Source organism: Tiliqua scincoides, chromosome 2, assembly GCF_035046505.1.
Source record: "Tiliqua scincoides isolate rTilSci1 chromosome 2, rTilSci1.hap2, whole genome shotgun sequence".
In the NCBI taxonomy this organism is placed as follows: Eukaryota; Metazoa; Chordata; class Lepidosauria; order Squamata; family Scincidae; genus Tiliqua; species Tiliqua scincoides.
The window spans coordinates 64,095,374-64,112,854 of NC_089822.1; the positions used below are offsets into that span (position 1 = coordinate 64,095,374).

The window sequence follows — 17,481 nt, forward strand, 5'->3', positions numbered from 1 at the left end:
ATTTACCCATCTTACACCCTGTCGCTTGCCCTTGGCTGAGACTTGACAGTCATCAACTGCTTGTCAGAATACAGAAAGCACTTTCAGTAATCTGGGGCTCTTGAGTCTGGGGCTTTTTTAAAAATCCAAATAGGATCTCTCCCTTGTCATGTTATCACCGAAGCTGTGATCTATTAAGGACACAGTGGTAGCATCAACTTTCAATAATTGACTGACAAGGATAGATGACTTTATTTAAACAATGCTTCTTGTGTTGACAGGCAAGACATCAGTGGCAGGCAGACTTGAATCACAGGCCTTCTGGAGCTGGGCTCTGATTGGGCTTCCTGAGCCACTGTGTTTCGGCTGGAAACCAAAGGAGGCCTTTGGAGCTTATAGGCTCTTTGCATTTCTCCACCACTCCCCATTGTGAATGATCAGTGCCCTTTCCAATGCCCATATAAATATTCCTTTCTCATTTTCAGGCTTTGTCTACATTACAACAAAGCACTTCCTGGATACAGCCCTTGAGCTCTACTGATTCCTTTCTTGCTCTCTGGCAGCTTTTCTCCCTCTCCTCAGCCCTATGCCCCCCCTTCCTGGCCTGTTTGACAGGACTTCATTTAGGAACTAACCTCAGTTCACTTCTCCAACCTATGGTTTTGTCTCATCCCAGAATTCAATGCCTCAACGTAAACATTTAGTTGAGGAAACAAAAACAAAAAAACCTTGCCCTTGTGAATATTGAGATCCTTTTGTCTGGAGGTCTTGAGTTCCATCCTGTTTTGGCAAGGCACCGAAGAAGTACCACAGATGCTAACATTAACTGAATATAATTTTTGGGTTTACACTGGGAATATTTATTATTATTATTAACAGTATTTATATACCGCTTTTCAACAAAAGTTCACAAAGTGGTTTACAGAGAAAAATCAAATATCTAATGGCTTCCTGTCCCAAGAGGGCTCACAATCTAAAAAGATGCAAAAGAACACCAGCAGACAGCCACTAGAAAAGACACTGCTGGGGTGAAGTTATTCTCCCTCTGCTAAATAAAAGGAGCACACACTTGAAAAAGTGCCTCTTACCCAGCTAGCAGGGGAATTCTGGGTAGATGTCTTGATGTAGGCATCCCTCAAGATGAGAATCAGGGTTAAAAGGCAGAATCACTTAAGCATGGAATTAGCCCTGATGCTGAAATGCTGATGATCTATTCCAGGGATGCTCAATAGGTGGATCGCGATCTACCGGTAGATCGTGAGGCAAAATGAGTAGATCGCGGAGTGCCGACCCCCCCCCTTCAGGTGCCTCTGGGAGGAAACGCCGGGAGTAAGGCCCATTGTACTCAATGGGGCTTACTCCCAGGTAAGTGTGGCTAGGATTGCAGCCTCACAGCCTAATCCTAGGCATGTCTACTCAGGAGTAAGTCCTGTTATACTCAGTGGGGTTCAAGGTACACCAACATACATTGTACACATAAATGTTATATGTTATGATGGTGCGAACATTGTAAAAAAAACTGGTAGATCTCCGGGCCTTGCTGGGTTCCAAAGTAGCTCTCGAGCCAAAAAAGTGTGAGCACCCCTGATCTATTCTGTATCCCAACGTACACCTAAAATATTTGAGAAATGGACTATGTTATTTCTTTGCTGCTTTACCCAAACATGGCGATCAGAAAAATTTAGGTGTTTCTTCTCTTTTAGAACAAAAATTATTGCTCAGTCAACATAATATGTCCCAGAGACATATGCTTGAAATGTCAGACTGTAGCTCTTCTCAGCCAGTAAATCTGCTGTAGCTCCTCATCAGAGCAGATGCACTAACTGGGAAATGCTCCAGTCCATTGGTTCAAGTGGCAGACTGGAGCCTTTCCCAGGCAGCAGATCTGCTTGCATGCATATGGGCTATACTACTTTTGAAGACTGATCAGATATTGCAGAGATGTTTATGGGGAATTGATTCCCTCTTTATTGAGATATTCACTTTTTTCAATGTAAATGTAAATGAACTGCTAATTACTGTGCCACCTGTCCTGAGGATGCAACCAAAACAAAACAGCTGGAGTGCTTCTTTTTCTTTAATTTCAATAGCATTCACTTGCTTGCTCTGGAGAATCCAGATGACTTTCATTTCAAAGTGATTTGTTTCCAGTTTTCCTTTTCAGAGTCCTCTCCCCTACCAGCAAATGCTGGTTTATAATGGTTAAAAAACAAACAAGCAAACCATCTTTCCATGTGATTGTAGTGCAATCCCTTCCAGTGTAAACTGGCGCTATTATCTCTCCTGGTGTAGAAGAGCGGCCAGTGATGTCAGTGGTGTGTGTAAACCCACCATTCAGCATTACCTGCATACCTGCTGCTTTTTGCAATTATACTTGCTATCCTCCATCTGCTATGTGAAATTGACAAATTGACACTGAGATAAATGAAACTGGAAAGTCCGGTCAATTTCACAGCTTCCTCAAAACATCTTTCTCCTCCCCCTCCCCCTTACTTCCAAAAGCTTTGCTTCCTTTAAGTGTAATTGGGGGCATGCTTTATTATATGAATCTATAAGAATAGATTCTTTTTGTGTCCTGGTCTAGAGTCCATCTTGTTGACAGGTATGGGTCTCTTTTTAGTAAGGAATTATAAAATCTTGAATGAGAAATGCTAATTGCAACCCTGGTATCCTGAAGCACCAAGGAGGTAAGATACTGGATTTCAAGGGATGGTTACTGAATTATTTTCAGTTGGGCTTTTTGAAATGGGAAGGGTGAGTTTTTTTGCAGGTCCACGTGATTCAGCAAGATTTATTAAGAGTTTTTGCAGCATTCAAATGGCTAAAATTGGTATAAAAGTAATTCTGGGATGTTTGGCATTGTGCTTCTCACTGGCCAAAAACTATTTCCTGATCTGCTACATATGCACTAGGGAAATGCATACGTAAGTAGACTTGAGAGCTCAGTTGGCTTCTGTTTGTTTCTTGTTATTAGGTGTGATTCTTGCAGTGAAACTCTGTAATGGCTGTAATTCCAAACTCCCTTCTCTTTTTCTTAGCTAAAGTCTTATAATTTACCTTGTGATTGAGAGTGTTTATTGAATGAAGGGGAAAGCTGCTCAACTCAGATACAGTCCTTAGTTTATTTTGGCCATTCTACTGATTAATTGCTGGGGAGAGAAAGGCGCATGGGAAATTGTGCAACTTCCTTGCCTGATTGCTGTTAAGGACCCAATAGGGTCTCCTTCTCTGTTTGCGATACTAGCTTGTGCATGGGGAAGTGGTAGCAGCTGCCAAGTTACTTGCCACTGACTAAGGGCCTAGTCCTATCCAACTTTCCAGCATTGATACATCCCCGAGGTAAGGGAACAAATATTCCTTTACCTTGAGGAGGCTTCCATTACTGCCCTCATTGCACCATGCAGTGCAGTGCAGTCACAGCTGCATCAGTGCTGGAAAGTTGGATAGGATTGGGCCCTAAGTCCAATTGTAAGATTCAGAATGGTCTCTAGTATACTGCAGATCGAAGGGGAAGGTAGCTTGGACAGAGTAAGCCTTTGAGGTTTGGTGATTTATAGGTTAGTGTGGTTTCTTTACAACTTATCTTTTCATCTCTTGGAAGTTCCAGTTCCTTGTACAGACTGGGAAAGCTAGATTTCACAACCTAATGCTGCAAAGACTGTGGCCAAGCTCAAGGTGGGCAGAAATAGTGGACAAAAGTGACTTGTCTGTCACTAGTTACTTTCAGTGCCCCACTCTGACTCTTGCTCCTTTCTCCTCTTCTACGTATCTAAGAGGGATACCACAGGAAGTTGGCTACCTTCACCCATTGTGATGGAATAGTCATTGTTGTCCTGTCCCATTTCTACTGTGCCTGGTCTAACTAGCTGCTTAGGGTTAGCTACTTCAAGCCACACACACACAAATGCTATTGTTATATAGCAGTGGTTCTCAAACTGTTTAGCACTAGGACACACTTTTTGTTTAGCACCAGGCACCAGAATGACAATTGGTTGGTACTCACAGAAAGTGATGTCATTTATCTGGAAGTGACATCATGGCTGGAAGTGACATCATCAAGCAGGAAAATTTTTAACACCCCATATGACAAAATCAAATCAATTAAGTAAATTAAAAGTTTATAATAAGCATAAGTTTAAAAATTTATTTAAAATAAAGAACCCTCCTAAACTTCCCAAGCAGTTGCTGATCTGTTTAAAAAAAAAATTCCCCAAACATCCCAACAACTGCAATCCTATCCGAACCTACCAGGTTGGAAGCCCCATTGACTATCATTGTTAAAATCGGTACTTTTAACAGGCTACTATGTATATGATCTGTACCATTTCCCCAAATGCAGTCACATACCATGGTAACATCAAGTCTAATATATTAAAAATAAAACACACACTGAAATGAAAGGGGGCCCACCTGAAATTGGCTCACGACCCACCTAGGTGGATCCTGACCCACAGTTTGAGAAACACTGTATGCTATCTAGTAAAGTAACATAAAACAACCACATAACAGAACTAGCATTAGTATAGTATTAACAAATTATGTATTTTTATTAAGAGCATCCTTGTGCACACCAGCCTACATTACAGTATAGTAACACTATAAGGAGCACTGCATACAAAAGAAGTGTAATACAAGTTGTGATAAATCTGTTTTCCTGAGTTCCTCTTTCTTTCGGTGTATTTTCTATTTTCCTGTGTTTTGAGCAGTTTCTCCCCAGCAGCTTTTGTGCCATTCAGTTGCTGGAATTCACTTCCAGTTTGATTGCCCTGTTTCATGGGGGGCAATCAAACTTGATTGCCATGGTAAGTCATGGGGGGGGGGGGAGAGTAGGAAAAAGCCCTTCTCAGCTAAGTCAGAATTCCCACCAGAGACAGGAATCGATGTACTGATTGGCCTATAAAAGATGTTGTGCAAACTCGGCTTGTAGTTCACATTGGGCAGTCATGGGCCAGCATGAGCTCCAGAAAATAGCCAGTGGGCCAGAGGCTTGCTGGAGATTGGTGACTCCCTGCAGGCCAGATTGGGTCGCAAATGCCCTGCGGGCCAGCGTTTGGGCACACCTGAGGTACAGCCAAGTGATAAAACTTCCAAGGTGGAAGGAAGCGGTGGCTCTTCATTCCATCTATCCAGTGCTTATGTAGTAAACTCCACGCAGAAAATACCACTCACAGGGAAGCAAGTGAAAAAGGTGCTGAAAGTCCCATCTTTCAGGTAACTAAGCAAGGAATAAGTCTAGATAGCAATTATAAGGGGTTATGTTATCTTTGCCTGTTCGCAGCCAATCTAGCATGCGTACAAAGCCTCTGGTTTAACTTGCAACCATTCCGGTTTAATGCACAATGTATGAGCTGCAACTCTATCTGCTGGAATCCATTATTGTGTTTTTGGGAAACCCTTTGTTTGCTGCCAAGCTATTTCTTCTTTTTTTGCCTTTCTTGCCCATTTTACTTATCTTTTTCTGGTTAGACTTTTAATAAACTGTTTATATTTAAACTCTGGTTCTGCTTGGTTCCTGTTACAGAAAGCACAGTGGATTATCGCATCTCCTTGCTCTGCAGTTGCTACTGTGAGAGTGATTTTCATAGGAAACTCTGAGGTTCAGTATTTTCCTGGGAGAGGTTTTTTTGCCCAGATGGTCCTCCTCTGACTGGCCTGATCACCTGGGCTGGTGGCAGCAGATACATTCGAACAAGGCCTTTCCCCATTTAGCTGCATGTAGAAAAAAGAGAGGGGGGGGAAGCAGGAAAGGAGTGAGTGCGCTATCCACTAGGTGCTACAACCCTGAATCAGCCTGCAGGTGCTAGGAGCCCCCTCCCTCACTTAAAAATTTAAGTGTTTAAATTTTTTAAATTTAATTGCATTACTAAAGCAGGACCAAAAAATATATTTTAGATGAAATGCAAAAACAAGAATAAAAAAAGAAAGAAGGAAAGTACTGTTTTGGTACCAAGAATTTATCTGGAAAACTTAATTAAAAAAAATCACTATGTATTATAATTCTTATCAAGCATACTTATACAGGTGGTGCCTCAGTATCCATTGATTTGGAATCCACTGATTTGACTCATCACTTATTCTAGGGTCCATATTAAAATACCTTATAACAAGGGGAAAAAGCACCAAAATCCAATTTCCTACCTTCACACTGTTAAACTGCACCGGTTGCAAGCTTCCTGGGGTTAAAGATAGCTTTAAGGACCCACTTCCAGGTTTCATGCTCCTCCATTGTTGTCACAGAATGCATCGGTATAGACAATATTTTGCATTCAGTCACTAGATGGGGTGAATAATGGAATGAAATTATTTCATTAGGAGCAATGGAGGAGCAAGAAACCTGGATGTGGGTCTTTAAAGCTACTTTTTCCACTGATTTGGTATCCACTGATTTTTTTTTTTAATCTACTGGGAGTTCCGGAACAACTCCAGTGGATAACTTGCAACCATTCCGGTTTAATGCACAATGTATGAGCTGCACAGCCTGTAGACCACTTTTCAACAGAAATATGTTAATCTTTACTACTGTGAATGGGTCAACTCAAACAATTACTTAATTCAAGACTCAGATCCTGCAAATAACTATGTCACTTCAAGTTAATATTGCACACAACAAATGTGCAGTACACATGAAGACTGTAATAGGCACAACAACGAATTACAGCCCAATCCTAGGCATGACTACTCAGAAGTAAGCACCATTGTGTTCAATAAGACTTATTCCCAGGAAAATGTGCATAGGATTATTTTGTAGCCTTAGACATATACTGGCGGCCACTGAAATCAGTAGGCTCAAACATGTCTCATTAGTGTAAGCCTGTATGTTTACTCTGAAGTAAATCCTATTATGTCCCATGTGGCTTACTCTCAGGAAAGTGTGAATAGGATTGTAGCCTCATATTATTAGATTGTGGATTGTTTCTCTTCATTTGCCTCCCAAGATAGATGGAATTACATTTTCCATTGACTCTTGGATCAATTGTCTGGCTTCTCATCACCTCCTATAGAAGAACTATCTAATTTTCTGTTCCACAACAAAGTGACAGTAGAACAAGCATAGATAGAGAAGAAGTAATATCTGAGGTAGGCATTTTAAAAATATCTGTTATTATGCAATTTATACATACAGTTTTAAAACATACATTCAGAATAATTTGTGACCCAACTATAATGATAGATATAAGCAGCTGCCTTGTGTAAGTAATATGGAGGATCCTTTCCAGGATCAGTACTGGTCCTTTCACAACCTTTCTGCACAGTACCCACAGCAGTACATTTATAGTTATTTCTAATGGGTTGTACAGAGTCCTCGCATCGCCCCTGAAGACTGCATATATGTTGCAGATATTTTCACAATGCTCAGATTGCAATATTTTAGTTCTGGGAAAATGTGGTACTTCCACCGCATAAGATATGCATTGCTAGTGTGATCACAGAGAGCAATGTGACTGTATTCATGCCACAGATACTTATGAGATGTTTTGTGACTCCCACATGCCTATACCATTTTCCAGATCCTGTAAAAATTGTTTCTCTTTAAAATGTTGGCTTTAAAATGTTGGGCAGGAGGTCTGGTCCAGAGGGTAGACCACATCCACAAGGTCGCCAGTTCGAGGCCACCGGCACCGTGCGACCTTGAAGCAGCTGACAAGCTGAAGCCGAGCTATTTCCATCTGCTCGGAGTGTGGGAGGATGGAGGCCAGAATGTGAAGCCAGATCGGAATGTAACACCTTGAATGTAGTGGTTCTTGAAAGAAAGAACCTTCTTTCAATTGTAAAAATCCCTATTTAATAAGGGATTTAAATAAAAGCCTGCCTATGTAAACCGCCTTGAATAAAGTCTTGAATAAAGACCAAGAAAGGCGGTATATAAATACCTGTTGTTATTATTATTATTATTTATAGCAGCAGGTTGACGAAAATGAATAAGGCACATTTATTTTTTTGTTTTGTGGAATGTTGTGAAATCTGAAGAAGTACCAACTGTGTTAGAACTTTAATCCTATACACATATACACATTGAAAACAGAGGGAGGCTTTCTAGTTCTCTGGTACTCTTTGCCCACAAAAGGCAGTTGGACTAAATGAGAGTTACTAAATGTACTGTAATAATGTGTGAACCACTGATATTTGCTACCAGCATGATCCTATTCATATTTACTTAAAAGTAAGCTCTCCTGAGATCAACACGACTTGCTAACTGGTAGGTGTACTTAGGGTTGTAGCCTATGTGTGTTTACTCAGAAATTAGCCCCACTGAACTCAGGAGGGTTGACGCCCAGATAAATGGGTCTAGGATTGGATGAGCATCTTCCAGACACCAACTGGTCACTAGCTGTGAACCCATCCAGCTGGGTTGACCCCTGAACCCTCAGTACCATTTATAGTGCCTACAGCACCATCAGGGAATATTGGGGGTCAGTGCCTTCAATAACCCAGCTGGCACAGTACTCACCTATTCAAAGCCTGAACAGCTTTGATGATGAGACACTAGAAAATGTGTCTTGAGCAGAGTACGCTGATGTTGAAGAGAATGACAGCAGAACTTCTTTAAATTACCTATCACCTTTTTTGTGAGTCATGCATCTGACAAAATACTACTTCTATTTTGAAGATTATGTGCTATAAGATCATTGTCAAACCAAAATGCATAAAATTAAATTACCTTTGTAGTCACACATGAATGTTACTGTGTGCTTCACTCCCAGATTCTCAATTTATATAAATCTGTGACTCTTGAAGTATATGTCTCTGAGCTACTGTTGTACATTTGTTTAACATCACAATAATCGGGAATAACCACCAGCCTTAAGTATTTTGGTGCTGTAGACCAGAGAAGCCAACTTCTGTATTCTAAAGATAGCAGTTAGGTGGACAAGTATCTGCCCAAACAAATCAGTTCCTTTATGAATGGCCAGCCTCTGAAACAAAAGATTTATTTATACAGTTTTACCTTTCTGTTTGGTTTTTGCTTTTTGCAATCTCCAACACAAAGCTGGCACCATCTAATAGAATGGTTGCCACAGTTGTGGAGTTTGGCCATAATGCAACACAGAGTTGGATGTGATTTCAATTGACTTAAGTGTGCCCAGCTCTGTGCTGGCTTGTGGCCCACAAACACTCAAGCATTACACTATGGCATTACATATGAATTCCTAAAGAGAAATGTTACATTAATGTTTGAAATATTCCTTCCAACTTGAAAAATATTTTTGTGTTCCTAACAAGGGCAACTTTTCACACATTTATTCAAAACATGGAAGAGATTCCAGGAACCAGATAAAATGGTGGTATTGGTCAGATCTGACCTGCAGGCGGCCATCACTGCTCTATAGGACAGAATGCAAATATTGTAGTAGTCCATTCAATTTCACCCTATTTTCAGTGCTTTTCCTTCTGCCCCTGAAGCCAGTCTTGGGTAGAGTCTTCAGATTTTTCAGAGTCAAAAACCAGAGCATACTGTTTAACTCAGAAAGATGTAGCCCTATACAAACTTACTAAAGATTGCATTAAATTCAGTGGGATTTCAAATCATATATAGGAGTGCGCAAATTATTTTTCCACACACCCTTGTTAGGAGCATTTTAAAGCTTGTGCCTTTATAAGAGAAATCTTAAGCAGTTTAAGAGAGTCCCCCTTTCTCACACGCCTCACCCCAGGAGAGGTCTATCAGTGGATGGAAGGCAAGATGGGGTAAGAAGAGGTAACAGCGAACAGTATCAAGTCCTAGAGAGAGAAATTTCAGCCTTGGTCACACGTGAAAAGAAAAGCAATAGGTTGGGGCAACAGCACAACAAGAAAGTTTGTAAAACGACCAAAAGAGGAAATTGGGGGAGCCTAGCTAGGCTTCTCATTTGGAGACTTTGCTCCATTCAACAATCCTACCTATGCTTACCTGGGATTCAGTCCTAGCGAAATCAGGGGTGGGGGATATTAAACAAAAAATGTGCATAGGGTGACAGTTTATTAATTTAGTTGACCTGGGTTAGGAATGAAGAAATACTGCTTTAGAGCTTGCATCTCCTCCACCCTGTTCTGCCTCACCCAGGGTCAGAAAGTGAGTTACTGACTTCATCTTGTTGCCCTTCTGGTGCAATTGCTGCAAACTGTTCCCAGTTTAACCCAGCCCATGCCTTTCTCCATTGACGCCCAGGCCTCTGAGAAGTGGAAATAAACCTCATAGCTGGACATTAGCAAAGAAGGTTTGGCACCCCACAAAAGGAGTGGAAGAACAGGAAAGACAATGGTAGGGTGGTGGTGGTATCCCTTCTTCCCTCCCTTTGTTGGAAACTTCCTTCCATTGTTGGAAACCCAACAAGTCCAGAGTTAATGGAAGTAATTTATTCTCCCCACTTCTAAAGCTGATTTTTCTGGGCACTGGCTAAGGCTGCAATCCTATGCACACTTACCTGAGAGTAAGTCCCATTGAACTCAGTGAGACTTACTTCTGAGTAGACATGCATAGGATTGGTCTGGCAGTAGGACTTTCATATACCAAGGAGCTTATGAAACCCACTGAGTTTTTTTTTCTACCTCTCTCCAGCTTTGCAGTGCTCTGCCTCTTCTTCTTCTCCCAGCTCAGCAAAGAACCTGCCCGGCTGCCACTCAATTGCTTGGTTTCCCACCAATTTGCCCTGCCACCAGGGCTGGCACAGCCATCAGGCTAGTTGAATGCTTAACCTCAGGTGGGGGCAGGCAGCAAGCTGGGGGGCAGTGCTGCTCACCCTGCACTCCCCTGCCACCTCCTCCAGCTTGCTGCTCAGCAATCCTATCTGCTTCTCACGTGCTCTGAGGGCATTCCTCCTCTGCTGATCTTCAGTTCCACATCTTGTGAAGTGACTGATAAAGAGAACGCTGGGAATAAAAAATTTCCATTTTCAGCATTCTCCTTCCAGCTTCTGGGTTGGGAGACCAGCTGTGATGCAACAAACACCACAAGAGGCTCATGGTGGATGGGAGGGCTTTTTCTGAGTGTGGAAAAGCATGTTTTTGGAGCTCTGCCCACTGAGCTGAGCCTCCTGCTGCTGTTGTTTGCATCATGTTCCTGGTCTCGCTGCCAAGTGGCAGATGCCCAAGGGTCCTGCAAGTACCATCAGACATCACCTCAAGTACCACTGATGGTACCCACGCCACTGGTTGAGAAACACTGCCCTAGATCTTTACTTGCCTCTTCCTACCCTGTCTGTCACTAAGCTTCAACCTAGGCTCACAGCCTCTACACCTTTCTGATTCTGCCTCAGTGTTCTCTGTTGCTCAGCTCCTTCTTCCTCCACAGCTGAGCTTGAACCATCCAGATTCCATAAGTTTGTGAAGTTAACATACACTGACATGCTATACTATACATAGACACTCACTGAAAGAGTAGAAAATGCCTTAATTTTTAGGCTAGTGGTTCTCAAACTTTTAGCACTGGGACCCACTTTTTAGAATATCTGTCGGGACCCACTGGAAGTGATATCAGGACTGCAAATGATATTATCAAGCAGGATGCTTTTTAACAATCCCAAGCTGCGATCCTACCCACACTTACCCAGGAGTAAGTTCCATTGACTATCATTGTGAAAAGTACATAGTAGCCTGTTCAAAGTACAGATCTGTCACATTCCCCCAAATGCAGTCACAGACCATGGGAGCATCAAGCCTAATATAGTAAAATGAATGGGGACCCACCTGAAATGGGCTCGCGACCCACAGTTTGAGAAACAGAATGAATCAGTGGGAAACTGCTTGTATGAATGAGAGGGATGCTGATGCTCAAGGCCGGCCCCCCAGGTGTGTGCAGACAGAGAGCCTCCCCTGCTAAGAAGCAACCTCTCAGGTGCGTGGGGGGGGGAACCCCGTCCCCCGACCTGGGAAAGTTTCCAGTCTGGGGATACCTCCCTCCCCGTCAGGAGGAAGCCTGGAGAGCGAGCAGGTGCTGGGAGGAAGTTTGCGCCGGGGGGGGGGGCGGCAGCTCGAGGCACAGCGATGCCAGCCAGCCAGCCGCGCCCCGCCCCGCCTCCTCCTCGGCGCGGCGAGAGGGGGAGCTCCTCCGTGCGACCTGCCTGGCAGCTCTCGGCGAGGCTTCCTTGGCTGGGCTGGGCTGCCCGCACTTCCTGCTCTGCCCGCAGTGCCTCCTGCAGCTCCCTTCCAGGCTCCGCCGCCGAGGCTCTGCACGGCGCCGGCAGACGCGTCCTCGCGCCTTCTGGGCTGCCCGGGCCTTGCAGCCGGCGGGGAGCGCGCGACGGGCGCGAAGGTGAGTGCTCGCGTCGCCGCCGCCTCGCCCGCCACCTCAGCCGCCCCCGCCTGGCCTGCGGAGGACCCTCCGCTGCAGGCAGGAGAGGACAAGGGTTGCAGGCAGAGCTGGGGGGAGCCCCCCCTGCTGCTCGCAAGAAAGCCCCGTTGTGTGCCGTGGGGGTCGGGCTGCAGCCCTCCGAGCCACACCGACAAGGGGGTCAACCCCACTGAACGCAGCGGCGCCTCCTTCTGAGTAGGCATGCATAGAATGGGGTGAGAACAGTGGCTTCTCGCAGCCACATCTTTCATCCTTCTAGGCTGCAATCCCATTATACTGTAGCAGTCTTTCTCAAACTGTGGGTCCTGAGCCAATTTCAGGTGGGTCCCCATTCATTTCGCTTCAGTGTGTATTTTGTTTTTAATATATATATATTTTAAACAGATCAGCAACTGCTTGGGAGGGTTAGGAGGGTTCTTCTTTCTTTTAAATAAATGTTTAAGCTCATACTTATTGTAAACTTTTAATGGACTTGCGTAATTAGATTTGATTTTGTTGTTAAAAATTTCTCTGCTTGATGATGTCACTTCTGGCCATGACATCACTACCAGGCTAATGACATCACTTCTGGCAGGTCCCGACAGATTGTCATTCTAAAAAGTGGGTCCTGGTGCTAAAAAGTTTGAGAACCACTGAAGTAGAGGATTCCTATAGGATTATATTCACCTGGGAGTGAACACCATTGAACTTAGTGGGGATGTACTTCTGAGTAATCATAGGATTGCACTATCAGGCTGTCTTCTTCCTCTGTGTGACTTGCATGTTATTTCCATCCTAATCAAATGGGGGAAGAGGCTCTGTGGTTCTCCCAGGTGAAAATTGGCAGCAGCTGCCTATTCTGAGAGGAAGCCAAGTACATTCCATGCCCATCCGAAAGGTTTTTAATTACTTTTGTTGTTGCAGCTGTTTGTTCATTGCTCTTTTGGCTTGAAAAAGTAAATAGAAATGTACATGAGACCGAAGTTTAGCATCTCTAGGATAAGCATAGATGATGATGATGACGGTTGGAAAATTGAGCAAGTTTGGTCATGGATAAGATGAGACTAGTGTTGATGTTGGCAATCTGAAATTCAAGTGAAAGGAATATGGGAATGAGACAGACGATGCTTGTGGTAGCTACTATTTAATGCTGGTTGGAAAACTCATCTCAGAAATTCAGAACAATCTCCAGTAACAGCATGTCTGAGATTCTTTTATATGCTGTTGTTATCACAGTTACTCAGAAGTAGAGTGTTGCCTCATAACAGGACTTTGAATAATGATCTTTCTCTTCCCTGATTAAGAAGTTTAATTTGGCAACAATCTTGGCAGTATTTATTCAGTGCTCCAGGATATGTGACACGTATTCAGATTAGTATGCCTTTGTACCAGTGTGAAGACACATGCAATATAGTCTTATTCGCACCTCCTTGGGAGTAAACCAAATTGAATCGAGTGGGATTTACTTCTAAGGAAACACTCATAGGATTGCACTGTAAATATGCTTTGTGGCACAAGTACTGAAATATGCAGTACATCAGATAACTGTGGGCTGTATATGAGTTACTTCCTCTTTGACAGGCTTTGCTTATCAAAGTGAGTGATTTATAGATACCTTGGCTTTTGTTAAAACTTCTTAATAATTGGACTATATCGTAACCATGCACGTTTCACATGGCTTATTTAAAACAGTTTGAAAAACCTCTCCAGTAACACTTTTCCCTTCAGAAAGTCTATTTTGTGTCTTTGCGTCCATTCAGGTAAACTGGTTTGACTTGTTTTGCTGTTCGGTTTTTTTTTTTTAATTCCAACAATATATAGTTTAGTATTTGTACTGGCAGCAACTGAAATGCAATACTTGAAAGTTATCATTTGTAAAAATGGACTGTTTTCAGGAATAGATCAGTATTACCACCTCATAGGCTGCAGTTCACAACACTTTAATTCTTACAAAGTCTTCTGTTGTAAGCGGATTACAATTTTTGAAAGGCAATGTCAATACATCTTTCAGACAAGTATCAATATTTAGTGGTATCTGGGTCTTTTTTGACAACTTCTATCATTCTTTGTGTGGTTTGATCATGATAATTAGTGAAACTACATTTTACTTTATTTTCCTTTTTGGTTTTTGTGAACAATATATGTCAGGCGATAAGAACTACTTTTCTCTCCCTGCATATGCAAAAACAACAGATTTTGCTACAAAATTGACTGCTGACAGGCACTTATGGGATGCTTAGTAGGGTTTACATTTAAATCACTTTAAGAATTAAACTTCCTGCAGATTTCGACTTTAACTTTTGACAAGCTGACAATGAAAATGTAAAATTATTGTGCCATGTCTTTTAGCAACATTGTTTGATTTTAAAAAGATGAAGACTCTAGCTGTTTCATCTAAAATCTTATACAGACTTACTTGGAGGTAATTTACATTGAACACAGTTGGACTACTTAGTAGGCATGCATAGAATTGCAGTCAGTGATTTTAAAATTTAAAAAACCCTTTTAGTATAAATGTACACAAAGCTATTTTGCGTTGGGTGGAAATTGGTATTTGCTATCTAAAGTAATATTTTTTGTGCTTGTAAAAAACATAGTTTTTTTACTTCTTTCTGAAATGAGTAGTACCATTTTCACTTTAAAATCAAGGGTGGACTATACAAACTGCATTTAGTTACAGGCAATTCAAGAAAGTATACAGAAATATAGCAAAACAAAGCATCTAATGTTGTGTTACAGAAGTTTTCAAACAGTGTGTCATGGCACTTTGGCATGCTGCGAACAGTCTGCAGGGGTGCTGCAGGTAGGACCGTTGGGGGTTGTGAGCCCCCTGTCAGCATCACAATGTGCCTTGGCTACTGTAAAACAACTGATGGTGAGCCTTGACAATTTTAGTGCCTTGTCAGTGTGCTGTGAGATGAGAAAGGTTGAAAATTGTTTCTGTATTATATGCATATTAAAAGGTGTGGGAAATCTGTGCTTACCTTGGAGAAAAAAAGTAGCAATAGTCTGCCTGGGGGCTATTGGAAAAGGAAAAGACAATGGGAGCTGAAGGGCATTTTGGGTGGGTGGGTGGGTTGGTTGGTAAAGGAAAAGCAGGGAATTGAAGGAAACCAGCATGCAGTACAGCTGTGTCTCTTTGCACATGTGTGATGGGGAGATCCTTGGTCACATTAAAAGTTTGGTATATAGTCCTTATGAAGACTGGGCTGGGGCACCTTCCTTATGAGGAAAGGCTATGGGGTTTGGGCCTCTTCAGCCTAGAAAAGAGACGCCTGAGGGGGGACATGATTGAGACATACAAAATTATGCAGGGGAAGGATAAAGTAGATAGAGAGATGCTCTTTACACTCTCACGTAACACCAGAACCAGGGGACATCCACTAAAATTGAGTATTGGGAGGGTTAGGACAGACAAAAGAAAATATTTCTTTACTCAGCATGTGGTCGGTCTGTGGAACTCCTTGCTGCAGGATGTGGTGACGGCATCTGGCCTGGACGCCTTTAAAAGGGGATTGGACAAGTTCTGGAGGAAAAATCCATTATGGGTTACAAGCCATGATGCGTATGTGCAACCTCCTCATTTTAGAAATGGGCTACGTCAGAATGCCAATGCAAGGGAGGGCACCAGGATGCAGGTCTCTTGTTATCTGGTGTGCTCCCTGGGGCATTTGGTGGGCCGCTGTGAGATACAGGAAGCTGGACTAGATGGGCCTATGGCCTGATCCAGTGCGGCTGTTCTTATGTTCTTATGAACCTTTCTTCAAAAGCATAGAGAAGTTAATTGTCCAACTTGTTTCCAGCAAGGGGTGATTTGGTTCTTTCAAAGAGAGACCAGATCTGCCTTCCAGGCTATTGCATTTATGTATATAAATATTTTAGATGGTGTGGAAGACTGCACTGATTGTTTCTTGGAAGGACTGAACTGGAATTGCCCCAGTAAAGAGTTCTAGTACTTGGAAAAGTGATAAATTGTTTTCTCTGTTCCTGAATTTGGTGCCTTCCTTTTTTTTCTTTGCTACAAAACCTTCCACCACTTTTATAAGCTATAATTAGTTGCTTTGTGGTTTTGCAGTTGTATTAATGTGTTTTTAAAACAAATTGTACTATTTCTTATGATAATTGCACCTTATATTTTGTTATTAATTTGGCATTTTACTTCTCCCCCCCCCCCCCCAAGTTGTATGCTGCCTATTCACTCAGAGGGAAAGAAGGGATATAAATCCTTTAATACATTTTTGATTATTGAATCTGATGTTTGCTTATACAGGTCCAAACTTGTTATACATGGATGTTTATACACAGATTTGACTCAGTATGAATGGCCACTGCAAATGACAAGGAATCCTGGAGAAGGGGGAAAAATGCATCCCTTTAAAATTAGTTTAAAAAACTGCTTTTCTTACTGTCTAGAGAGACAGTCATGTAAGTGATTATAAATATAACCTAATTATCCATTGAATTTTAAAGGAAAACAGTAGTTTAACAATAACCTCATTAATGTGAGAGAGGGCAGCTGGCTGACAGTCTTATCAATTATTCTAAGCACCTGGAGAGAGACTGGTTGCTGGATTGTCTGCCTAATGACTCTATCTTGCATCACAAAGGTCAGCAAAGCTGTTTTTAAATCACTGAGCAAAGGGACATTGTTTTTTAAATGGATTTGCTTTAATGTGATTTTTGCCATCCACATGAGTTCTGGGAACAGAATCCTCATGAATAATGACATTCATACAATATAGCAGTATTTTTCAAACTTTGAGGGAGCTTTACTCCCTCAGTAAGTCTTTGTGTGGGGAGGGGCTAGGGCAGTGATGCGATTCCCAGGATTGCCTCTCTAAGAGGGGGCAAAGGGGGGTGCTTTCACTTACTTTCTGTGGGTAGGGCTGCAGCAGGCTTCAGGAGGTGTGGGGAGCCCTGCGCAGCCCTCCACAGAGCTCCCCAAGGCTTGGAATGTTCACTAAAAGTAGGCGCAAAGGCCCTCCTGCAAAACGGAAGTGCTTTGCACCCATTGTTACTGACGATTCCAGGCCTTGGGGAGGGCTGCGCCGGGCTACTTGCACCTCCTGCAGCCTGATGTAGCCCTACCCACATAAAGTAAGTGAAAGTACCCCCTTCGCCCCCCATAGGGACGTGATCACTTCGCTGCCTCTCCTCTTCCCCCGCCCCTTAAAGGGACGGGGGAATCTTTACAGGAGCTGGTGGGTCACGACCCACCAGTTTGAGAACGACTGCTATATAGGATAATAAGATAT

The 17,481-nt window shown here is 42.6% G+C and overlaps 1 protein-coding gene across 2 annotated transcripts in view; it reads left to right on the plus strand.

Annotated features, from left to right (window-relative positions):
- Positions 1–11,984: 11,984 nt before the first annotated feature.
- Positions 11,985–17,481, plus strand: part of GOLM1 (golgi membrane protein 1) — a 29,809-nt gene continuing 24,312 nt past the window's right edge. For both annotated transcript variants that reach the window (XM_066617757.1, XM_066617759.1), the window contains exon 1: positions 11,985–12,208. The gene's annotated coding sequence lies outside the window, so the exon portion shown is untranslated. The remainder of the gene's footprint in view (positions 12,209–17,481) is intronic.